Here is an 11,661-nt window from a genome sequence, read left to right as displayed (position 1 = left end):
AGAGAATTCTCTGTAGAGGAATATGGAATGGCAGAGAAACACTTAAAGAAATGCTCATCCTCATTAGCCATCAGGGAAATGCAAATCAAAACGACCCTGAGATATCACCTTACACCCATCAGAATGGCCAAAATGAAAAACTCAAGGGACAACACATGCTGGAGAGGTTGTGGAGAAAGGGGAACCCTCCTCCACTGCTGGTGGGAATGTAAACTGATACAACCACTCTGGAAATCTATCTGGCGCTTTCTAAGACAATTAGGAATAGTGCTTTCTCAAGACCCAGCTATACCACTGCTAGGTATATACCCAAAGTTTGCTCAAGTACACAAAAGAGATATTTGCTCAACCATGTTTATAGCTGCTTTATTTGTAATAGCCAGAACCTGGAAACAACCCAGATGTCCATCAATGGAGGAATGGGTACAGAAATTGTGGTATTTTTACACAATGGAATACTACTCAGCAATCAAAAAGGAGGAAATCATGAAATTTGCAGGCAAATGGTGGGACCTAGAAAAGATCATCCTGAGTGAAATATCCCAGAAGGAGAAAGACAAACACGGTATATACTCACTTATATAGACCTATAAGATATGATAAACATAATGAAATCTATACACCTAAAAATGATAATCAAGAGAGCGGACATGGGGTATGATTATCAATCCTCGTTTTGAAAGACAGATGGGATGCACATTAATCATTGACAGGAGTCTACTGAGCACATTTGAAAAACTCTAACTAGCAGTGTTTTCAAAGCAAAGACTCATGACCAAACCTTTGGCAGTGTACAGGGAATCATAAGAAAGAAGGGGAGTTAGTATGATGAGGAAAGGATAGGAGTTCCACAAGGACCAAACATATCTGGGCACAGGGTCTTTTCTGAGACTGACATGCAACCAAGGACCATGTATGAATGTAACCTAGAATCTCTGCTCAGATGTAGCCTGTGGTTGCTCAGTAACCAATTGGTTTCCCATAGTGAGGGGAACAAGGACTATTTCTAACAGGAACTCAATGACTGGCTCTTTGGCCTCCCCACCCCCCAAGGGAGGAGCAGTCCTGTTAGGCCACAGAGGAGAGCTTTGCAGCCAGTCCTGAAGATACCTGATAAAACAGGATCGGATGAATGGGGAGGAGGTTCCCCCTATCAGTGGACTTGGCAAGGGGCACGGTGGAGATGAGGGAGGGAGGGAGGGATTGGGAGGGAATCAGGGATCGGGACACGGCTGGGATACAGAGTTAATAAAATGTAACTGATAAGAAAAAAATAAAATTAAAAAAAAACATTAAATAAAGGAGCAAGTTACAAAAAAAAATCAGAAATGAAAAGGGGGACATAACTATAGACACTGAGGACACCCAACAATCATTAGGGTACATTATAAAAGCATATATGACACAACATTTGAATGCCCCTCAACTGAAGAATGGATGCAGAAAATGTGGTACATCTACACAATGGAGTATTACTCTGCAATGAAAAATAAGGAAATCATGAAATTTGCAGGTAAATGGTGGAACTTGGAAAGGATCATCCTGAGTGAGCTGTCCCAGAAGCAGAAAGACACACAAAGTATATACTCAATCATGTAGACTTATAAGATAAACCTAAAATCTGTACATCTAAAGAAACTAATAAAGAGAGAGGACTCTGACTAAAATGCTCAATCCTCATCCCTAAAGGCAAAGAGGATGGACATCAGAAGAAGAAGAAAGCAGGAAACAACCTAGGAACCTGCCACAGAGGGCCTCTGAAAGGCTCTGCCCTGCAGACTATCAAAGCAGATGCTGAGACTTTATGGTCAACTGTTGGGCAGAGTGCATGGAATCTTATGTAAGAAGTGGGAAATAGTAGGTTATGGAGAGGACAGGAACCCCACAAGGAGAGCAACAGAACCAGAAGATTTGAACACAGGGGTCTTCCCAGAGACCCATACTCCAACCAAGTACCAGGCATGGAGATAACCTAGAACCCCTGCGCAGATGTGATCCATGGCAGTTTAGTGTCTAAGTGGGTTACACAGTAATGGGAAGAGGGACTGCCTCCGACACAATCTGATAGGCCTGCTCTTTGATTACCTGCCCCCCCCTGAGGTGAAAGCAGTCTTACCAGGCCACAGAAGATGACAAAGCAGCCACTCTGGATGTGATCTGATAGATTAAGATCAGAAAAAAGGAGAGGAGGACCTCCCCTATCAGTGGACTTGGGGAGGGGCATTCATGAAGAAGGGGGAGGAAGGGTGGGATCAGAGGGGTGGAGGGAGGGGCTTATGGGGGGATACAAAGTGAATAGAGTATAAAAAAATAAAAAATAAAGAAAAAAGAAAATCTAAATAAAATGGACAATTTTCTTGATAGATTTCATCTACCAAAATTAAACCAAGATCAGGAAGAAAGATTGAATAATCCTATTTCCCCAAGAAAATTGAAACAGTCATCAACATCTCCCTTCCAAAAAAACCCTGGGCCAGATCATTTCAGCACAAAATTCTACCAGACCTTCAAAGAAGTGCTAATTCCAATTCTCTTCAAACTATTCCACAAAATAGAAACAGAAGGAACTTTACCAAACTCATTCTATGAAGCCACAGTCACCTTGATATCTAAGCCCCACAAAGACCCAACAAAAAATGAACTTCAGACCTACCTCTCTTATGAACATTGATGCAAAAATACTCAATAAAATACTTGCAAAGCGAATGCAAAACACATCAAAGATATCATCCACTATGACCAAGTAGGCTTCATCCCAGGCATGCAAAGAGGGTTCAATATACAGAAATCTATCTATTTAATCCACCATATAAACAAACTGAAGGAGAAAAACAACATGATCACTTCCTTAGACCCCAAAAAAGCATTTGATAAAATCCAACACCCTTTTATGTTTAAAGTCTTGGAGAGATCAGGGATACAAGGCACAAACATAAACATAGTAAAGGCGATACACAGCAAGCCTATAACCAACATCAAACTAAACGGAGAGAAACTCAAACCAATCCCACTGAAATCAGGGACAAGGCAAGGCTGCCCACTCTCTCCCTATCTCTTCAACATAGTACTTGAAGTCTTTAGCTAAAGCTTTAGATCAAGAGGATACAAATCAGAAAGGAAGAGGTCAAAGTTTCACTCTTTGCAGATGATCTGATAGTATACATGAGCGGCCCCAAAAATTCAACCAGAGAACTCCTTCAGCTGATAAGCACCTTCAGCAAAGTGGCTGGATACAAAATTAACTCAAAAAAAAAAATCAGTAGCCCTCCTGTATACCCAAGACAAAAGCGCTGAGAAAGAAATCAGGGAAACAACACCCTTCACAATAGCCACTATTAACATAAAGTACCTTGGGGTGACTCTAACCAAGCAAGTGAAAGACCTGTTTGAGAAAAATCTTCAAGTCTCTGAAGAAAGAAATTGAAGATGATATCAGAAGATGGAAAGATCTCCTGTGTTCATGGATCAGTAGGATTAACAGTGAAAATGGCCATTCTGTCAAAAGCAATCTACAGATTCAATGCAGTTCCCATCAAAATACCAACACAATTCTTACAGACCTTGAAAGAAAAATTCTCAACTTCATATGAAGAAACAAAAAACTCAGAATTCCCCAAACGATCCTGTACAACAGATCATCTGGAAGGATCTCCATCCCTGATCTCAAGTTGTACTACAGAGCAATAGTAATAAAAACTGCATGTTATTGGCATAGAAACAGAATGGTAGATCAATGGAACTGAATAGAAGACCCAGAAATAAACCCACACCTATGAATACTTGATTTTTGACCAAGAAGCCAAAAGCATTTAATGGAAAAAAGACAACCTCTTCAACAAATGGTGCTGGTCCAACTGGATGTCTACATGTAGAAAAATGAAAATAGATCCATATTTATCACCCTGCTTTTTAGTCAGTTTTGCTAACGGTTTTTCTTTCTTGTTGATTTTCTCAAAGAACCAGCTCTTGGTTTCATTGATTCTTTGAATTGTTTTATGTTTCCAACTTATTGATTTCATCCCTGAGTTTGATCATTTCCAACTATCTACTCTTTTTGGGTGTGTCTCCTTTTTTTCCCTAGGGCTTTTAAGGTGAACCATTAGGTTGCTTGTATGAGTTGTTTAGAATTTCTTCTTGAAAGCACTTAGTGCTATAAACTTTTAGTACTGCTTTCATTGTGTCCCATAAATTTGGGTAAGTTTTGCCTTCATTTTCATTGAATTCTTGGAAGACTTTAATTTATTTCCTTTTTTTTTTTTCTTTCCTATTGCAGCTGTCATTGAGTAGGGACTTGTTCAGTTCCATGTGGGTGTAGGTTTTTTGATATTTCTGTTGTTGTTGAGGTCCAATTTTAGTCCATGGTGGTTTGATAGGATACAAGGGATTATTTAAATCTTCTTGTATGTTTTGAGCTTTCTTTGTGCCCCATTATAATGGTTTATTTTGGAGAAGATTCCATTAGGTGTAGAGAAGAAGGTAAATTCTTTTGTGTTTGGCTAAAAGTATCTGTACATGTCTTTTAGGTGCATTTGATTCATGACATCTGTTAGAGTCGCTGTTTCTTGGTTCAATTTCTGTTTTGTTGACCTGTCCTTTGTTAAGAGTGGGATGTTTAAGTGTACCACTATTAATGTGTGGGGATCTGTTTGTGGTTTAAATTTTATCAGTGTTTCTATTAGAAATGTATTTGGGGCATAGATGTTCAGAACTGTTATGTTTTCTTGATGAAAATTACCTTTGATGACTATGAAATAACCTTCCCCACCACTTTTGATTAATTTTTGTTGAAAGTCTATTTTATTACATATTAGAATGTCTAGTCCTGCTAGCTTCTTGGGTTCATTTGCTTGGAAAACTGTCTTCCAGCCCTTTACTCTTAGGTAATATCTATCTTTGTGACTTAGGTGTTTATCTTGTATACAAGAGATTGTTGGGTCTTGTTTATGGATCCATTCTGTATCTTTTTATTGGAGAGTTGTATTTTTTGTATCATAGTCTGTATATTTTTATTGGAGAGTTGAGGCCATTGATATTGATAGAGATTAATAACCAGGGGCTCTTAGATACTTTGGTTTTGCTGTTGGTTGTGGTTGTATGTTTGTGTGCTTGGCTACTTTCAGTTTTGCTGTAGTGAGGTTATTTATATCCTGTGTTTTCCTGAATGTAGTTAGCTTTGTTGTATTTTATTTGGATTTGCAGGTAGGTATTGTTTAAATTTGTTTTTTTCCATTGAATATCTTATTTTCTCCATCTATGATGATTGAGAGTTTTGCTGGGTTTAGTAGCCTGGGCTGACATCTGTATTCTCTTAGTGTCATTATGGTATCTATGCAGGCCATCCTGGTTTTCATAGTCTGCTGAGAAGTTGGGTGTGATTCTGATGAGTTTGACATTATATGTTACTTGGCCTTTTTCCCTTTCAGCTTTTAGTATTTTTTCTTTGTTCTGTATGCTTACTGTTTTGATTATTATGTGGCGGGAGGGTTTTCTTTTATGGTCTAATCTCTTCTGTGGGCCTCTTGTGTGCTAATGGCCTCTCCTTTAAAAAGGGAAAATTTTCTTCAATGACTTTGTTAAAAATATTTTCAGGGCCTTGGAGACATGAATCTTCTTTTTCCTCTATTCCTATTATTCTTAGGTTTTGTTTTTCCATGTTGTCTTGGATTTCTTGGATGGTTTGTATCAGGAATGTTTTAGATTTAACATTTTGATTGGGGCATTGATTTCTTCCATTGTATCTTCCACACCTGAGTTTTTTTCTTCTATCTCTTGTAAGCTGCTGGTTATGCTTACCTTTGTAGTTCCTGCTTTCTTCCCTAAATTCTTCTTCTCCATGACTTCCTCTGTTTGTGTTTTCTTTAATTTTTCCAATTCTATCTTCAGATCTTGAACCACTTTGTTAATTTTTTTTTACCTGTTTGACTCTTTTATCCTGGTTTCCTTCAATTCATTCTCTTGCTTGTTTGAACATTCCTCTATTTCTTTTCTTTCTTTCTTTCAGTGATTTAATTATCTCCTTTCCAAAGGCCAAAAACTGTTTGGCTGCATCTTCCTGCATTTTCTTACTAATGGCCATAATCTCTTTGACTTTATCTTCCTGTATTTCTTTGTGGATGGCCATAATCTGTTTGATGTTATCTTCCTTTATTTATTGACTCATTTTATATTTTTCCTTTATTATCCTCTTCATAAGCACAATGTAAGGTCATCTTCTTAAATTTCACTTGTGTTTGTGTGTCTAGGGCTACTTGCCCCTGGATAACTGGGTTCTGGAGATACCATATTGCTTTGGCTTTTGTTAGTTGTTTTGTTTTGTTTTTTTTTTTTTTTGTTTTTTTTTTTTTTTTTTTTTTTTTTTTAGCAACGCAGTTGTTTTCAGGTCCTGTTTACTAATCAAATAGGATGGTTTCAGGTTGACTGCCGACCCCCAAAAAAGAAAAGCCAGGAGGCATAGAGTTCCCCGTGTGGGGAGGAGGCAATTCGCAGCTGGCGGCTAAGGCCGGCCGACAGACATGATGACGGAGAGCTGAAACCCGGCGGTCACGGAGAAGCCAGAGGCCCAGATGGACAAGACCGAGTGAAATGACCCGTCCAAGATTAGCGTGTGAGAGAATAAAACAGCCTTGGCGATCCTGACAACAGTTGGCTACCTGTCCAAACCCAGACAACCGTGCTAAGACGGGGCTCGGAGAACAGACAGGGTAGAGCATCCAGCACGGCCCACCTTGTTCTCACGTTCTCACGTGCCCCTGGCCCCGACACACAAAGAGGAACAGGAACCTCCCTGCCGGAAGCGGAACCTCCGCTCTCCCGTTAGTTGTGTTTTTATGCTGGCCTCTACCAATCTGGCTGTCTCAGGTGTTGGCTGTTAGTTTCTGGTGCCTGCTGGAAATATGTGTGTTGGGGGTGGGGGAGAATCCCTTTGGCAGGAAGATGGTTGTTCCTCAAGGAGGTCTCCTCTGCTTATTGGGTATGGTCATCGAATGGCCCGTGTTTCTCAGGAATTGCCACAGCTCACCTCAGGTGTATGCACCTGTGTGGTAACTGTGGTCATTTGTAGTCAGGAGGCTCTCTTCTCTACAGCAGAAGTCCTAGAGATAGCTGTCCTGCCACTGGGTTTCTTGCTCTGAATTTAGTGAGCTGCTGCTTTTGTTCTTACACTCTGTTTGCTGGGCACAGCTCCCTTGAAGAACCAGGGACCTCCTTGGTTTGTTCAGTTTAGATAGGGGACAGGTTGCTCCTTGGAGCAGTGTCTGTGGTCTGATCCTTTGGGTCCCAGGCTTCTGTAGGTCTGAGATTGGAGTTCTGTGTTCAAGCACCCAAGTGGTAATCAGTGGCAGGTAAGTGTAGCCCTAGGTATGTAGCAGGAGGTTAGATCCTGGAGCCTGTGGGAACCAAGGGACTTTTCTTGGGATTAGCAGGGTGTCTTGAGGTTGGACCTGGTATTCCCCCACAATGGGGTTTCCTCCCAACAGGGAAACTCAGTCTGTGGTATTTTGGAGTCCACAGTTTAGTCTGGGATGGTAAGTAGAGCATGCAGGCCCAGTGGAGTGGCTCTGTGATGGGGACTGGGCACCTGCAGGAACCCTGAAACTTTTTCCCAGCACTTTTTGGGATGTGGGGGGGAAGGTTTCATCTGTGTGCCTTTATGTTGGACCTGATGATTCCTTCACTGTGGTGTTTCCTCCTGACAGAAAACTCAGTGTCTAGTGTTTTGGAGCACACAGTTCTGTCTGGGACAGTGAGTCAGGCATGCAGGCGGGTCTCTGGGCTGGTGGATGAGCACTTGCTGGAGCCTGGGACCGTTTCCTGGGATTGTCTGAGTGACCTGAAGACAGTTAGTCCCTATTTCTTCTTTCAATGTGGGCTTTTTCTCAACTGAAACACCTAGTCACTGGTGTTGGGCGGCCCACAGTTCAGTCTGGGGTGGTGATCAGATCATGCAAGTGCGTGGCTCTGTTCCTGTGACTGAATTCCTGCTGGGACCTGGGGACTCTTCAGAGTTTTATCTAGGTGACAAGAGAAAGGACCCAATTGCTTCCCACACCATGGGGTTTCCTCTCACCTGGGAAACAAAATTGCTTGTGTTTTAGTGGCCACAGTTCAGTCTATTGGTTGCTGTGAAGTCACTGCGGTCCTGCTCTTCAGACACAGTCTCCTCCTGGCACCACCATCTTGGATCTCCTAAATGGATGTTTTTATGTCAACTCAATAGTTACTCTTAAGATATATGTGTGTATGTTTATGTATGTTACATATATGTGTGTGTGTGTACATTTATATGGTGACAGATATTAACAAAATATTACTAGTATCTATTTTTCTTTACCTGTGTTAAGCATCATATTATCTCATGGTAAAGTTTGAAGTTTTATTTAAAATTGTTATTTATTTTTACTTATAGACATGAATATATACCTGTGTGAGTTTCTGTGTACTTTATACCTGCAGGTGCTGTAGAGGTTAGCGTCATGTGAGATTCCTTGGATCTGGAGTTACATGTGGCTGATATGTCACCTAATATGGGTTCTGGGAAACAACTTGAGTCTTCTGCAAGAGCAAAAAATGCTCTTACCAATGGAGGCATCTTTCTAGCCCCAAGGTTGAAGTGTTATATCTCATTGGACAATTTTATGTAATGTTTTAGCAAGAGCAAATATAAGGAATTGGTTTAAAAAGTGTTTATTATATTGCTTGAACAGAAAAACGTGCATCTGAAGTAGAAATATTTGCAAATGACATATAAATATTTTCTCTCTGTCAGGACACAATTCATAACTCATGTTAGCATGTGCATTGTATAGAGTGTGGGAAAATATTCCAGTCTATATCCTCATGTGTATCATCACTGTATGTAAGTAAAACCTAGTGATGATAGACGTTTTAGATTCTAGTGAGAATGGCTGAAATGTATTATTTCTGGTTGTTGATTTAATAAGTCAGGAAATTGACATGGAGGTTAATTATAAAAATCTATTTGTCACCATTAAAACAAACAAAATACATGTCACGTGGACACTCATCCTGTTAGGAAGCAGTTCTCAGGCACTTGTCTCCTCTTCTCAGTGCTGGGACTGGGCAAAGAGCCTGCTGTCTGAGCAACTCTCTACATCTCAGCTGTAGCCTTAGCCCTTCACTATTAAAATACAGCCCCCACGATGATTCTCAAATTATAATCCTCCAATGTCAATGTCCCCTCCCCCCAGTGCTGGGAGTACACAAGTGTGTTGCTGTGGCCCTGTCCCCTTATTTGCTGTTAGGCCTATGATATTTTATCTACATTATAGCTTTGAGTTCTAGGTTTACTTTTCTTTTCAGATAGACAGACTTCTAAAGAAATAGTTGTTTCTTTGAATTGTTTTATTTGTTTCTAATTTACTGATTTCTATCCTCAGCCTGAATATTTCCAGCCATCTACTCCTCTTCCTTGTGTTTGCTTCTTTTTTTTTCCCCCAGGGCTTTCAGGTGAGCTATTAAGTTGCTTGTATGTGATGTTTCAACTTTCTTCTTGAAGGCACTTAGTGCTATGAACCCCTGCTCAAACATAGTTCACGACACCTTAGCATTCAAGTGGGTTTCCCTAGTAAGGGGAAGAGGGACATGAACCCAGTGGTGGGCTCTTTGACCTCCCCCCCCCACCCAAGGGAGGAGCAGCCTTACTAGGCCACAGAGGAGGACATTGCAGCCAGTCCTGATGAGACCTGATAAGCTAGGATCAGATGGAAGGGGAGGAGGACCTCCCCCATCAGTGGGCTTAGAGAGGGGCAGGGAGGAGATGAGGGGCAGAGGGTAGGGTTGGAAGGGAGTGAGGGAAGGGGATACAGCTGGGATATAAAATAAATAAATTGTAATTAATATAAAAAAGAAAAATTAAAAAAACAAAAAAGAAATATTTGTAAGAAATTTTATATTCATATAGGAAATTATGTTGGTCTTGAAATCAGATCACAAAGTATACTTTATAATGACACTGCCTGTAAGTTTGTGACCTATAAGCCTTTTTAAGAAGAATCAGAACATTACTTCCAAATTTCTAACTCCTGTTCTGTCTAAAATATTGTTTTACTTGGGACTTTATGAAGTATAACTGGCCAATACAGTTACAGCATAAAGTAGTTTGTCTAAGGCAAGCCTGATGGTTTGTTATCTCAGTCATGAAAATTACTTGCAGAGTAGATTGCCCATCTGCACAGGCTTGGAATACAAATGATCCAAATGTCACATCTGAACTGATGCTACCATTTTATGAGCTTTCCAGCAAACCATTCATAAAATCCATTTTTGTGGTTCATCTCAGTCACTGGGTTTCCTGAACATTTTTCATAGGAAAAGGAGCTTTCTTCATTTTTTATTGCATATGCATAGAGGAATAAGCCTGCGCTTAAACAAATTAAAGACCAAGTGTCACATTATCACCCAAATGTAGAAACATAGGTGAAAAAGTCAATCAAATGCTATGCAGAGCATGCTGGGCAACGTTCCAAGCCGCCAGTGCTCTTCTGTTAAAAGGAAAACTTCTGATCAAAAAGAGGTCATAGGTCACTGTATATTCTAATGTATAAATTCCAAGAAACCTAGAGATGTTCATTCTTCTAGAATTTTCAACAGAGTGAATGTTATACTGAGCTCAGAATGGTTTTGTTTGTCTTTCCTACTCATGGTGTCATGTCAAGATCTTTAAGGTGCCTTAGTTGCTTTCTATCGCTGTGATAAATCAGAGGCCACAGAGTATGGCTGTTTGATGGCTTGGTCTCCAGGTTCCTGCCTTGAGTTTCTGTTCTGACTTTCCTTCTTGATAGATGGCTCAATGTAAGATCAACTAAACAAACTGTTTCCTCCCGAAGTCTGTTCTGGCCAGTGTTTCATTATAGCAACCGAAAACAAACTAAGATAGATATTGTTACCACAATGTGGGTTATTTGTGTGACAGACCTAACTATGCTGTTTTGAGGAAGAGTGTGAAACTGTTTTGAATTGCTCAACCATGTCTGTAGCAGCTTTATTTGTAATAGCTGGACTACAACCCAGATGTCTCCCAATGGAGGAATGGATACAGCAATTGTGATACATTTACACAGAATACTACTCAGCAATTAAAAACAAGGAAATTATGAAATCTGCAGGCAAATAGTGGGAACTAAAAATGATCATCCTGAGTGAGGTATCCCAGAAACAGAAATGTACACATGGTATATACTCACTTATAAGTGGATACTAGACATATAATGTAGGATAAAAATCTGTACACCTAAAGAAGCTAAGCAAGAAGGAGGACCCTGGGTAAGATGACCAATCCTCACTCAGAAAGACAAAGAAGATGGGCACTGGAAGAAGGAGAAAACAAGAAACAGGAGAGGAGTCTACCATAGAGGGCCTCTGAAAGACTCTACCCAGTAAGGTATCAAAGTAGATGCAGAGACTCCTAACCAAACTTTAGACAGAGTGCAGGAAATCTTATGAAATAAAGGGGAGCTAGTAAGGCTTGAAGAGAGCAGGAGCTTCACAGGAAGAGCAACAGAACCAAAAAGTCTGAGCACAGGGGTCTTTTCTGAGTCCTTGGTCTTATACTCCAACTAAAGACCATTCATGGAGATAACCTAGAATCCCTGCGCAGATGTAAGCCATGGCATTTCACTATCCAAGTGGGTATCCTAGGAAGGG

This window comes from Psammomys obesus, unplaced genomic scaffold, assembly GCF_907164565.1.
Source record: "Psammomys obesus unplaced genomic scaffold, mPsaObe1.curated_primary_1811, whole genome shotgun sequence".
Lineage (NCBI taxonomy): Eukaryota > Metazoa > Chordata > Mammalia > Rodentia > Muridae > Psammomys > Psammomys obesus.
Note: the sequence above shows the minus strand (reverse complement) of the source record.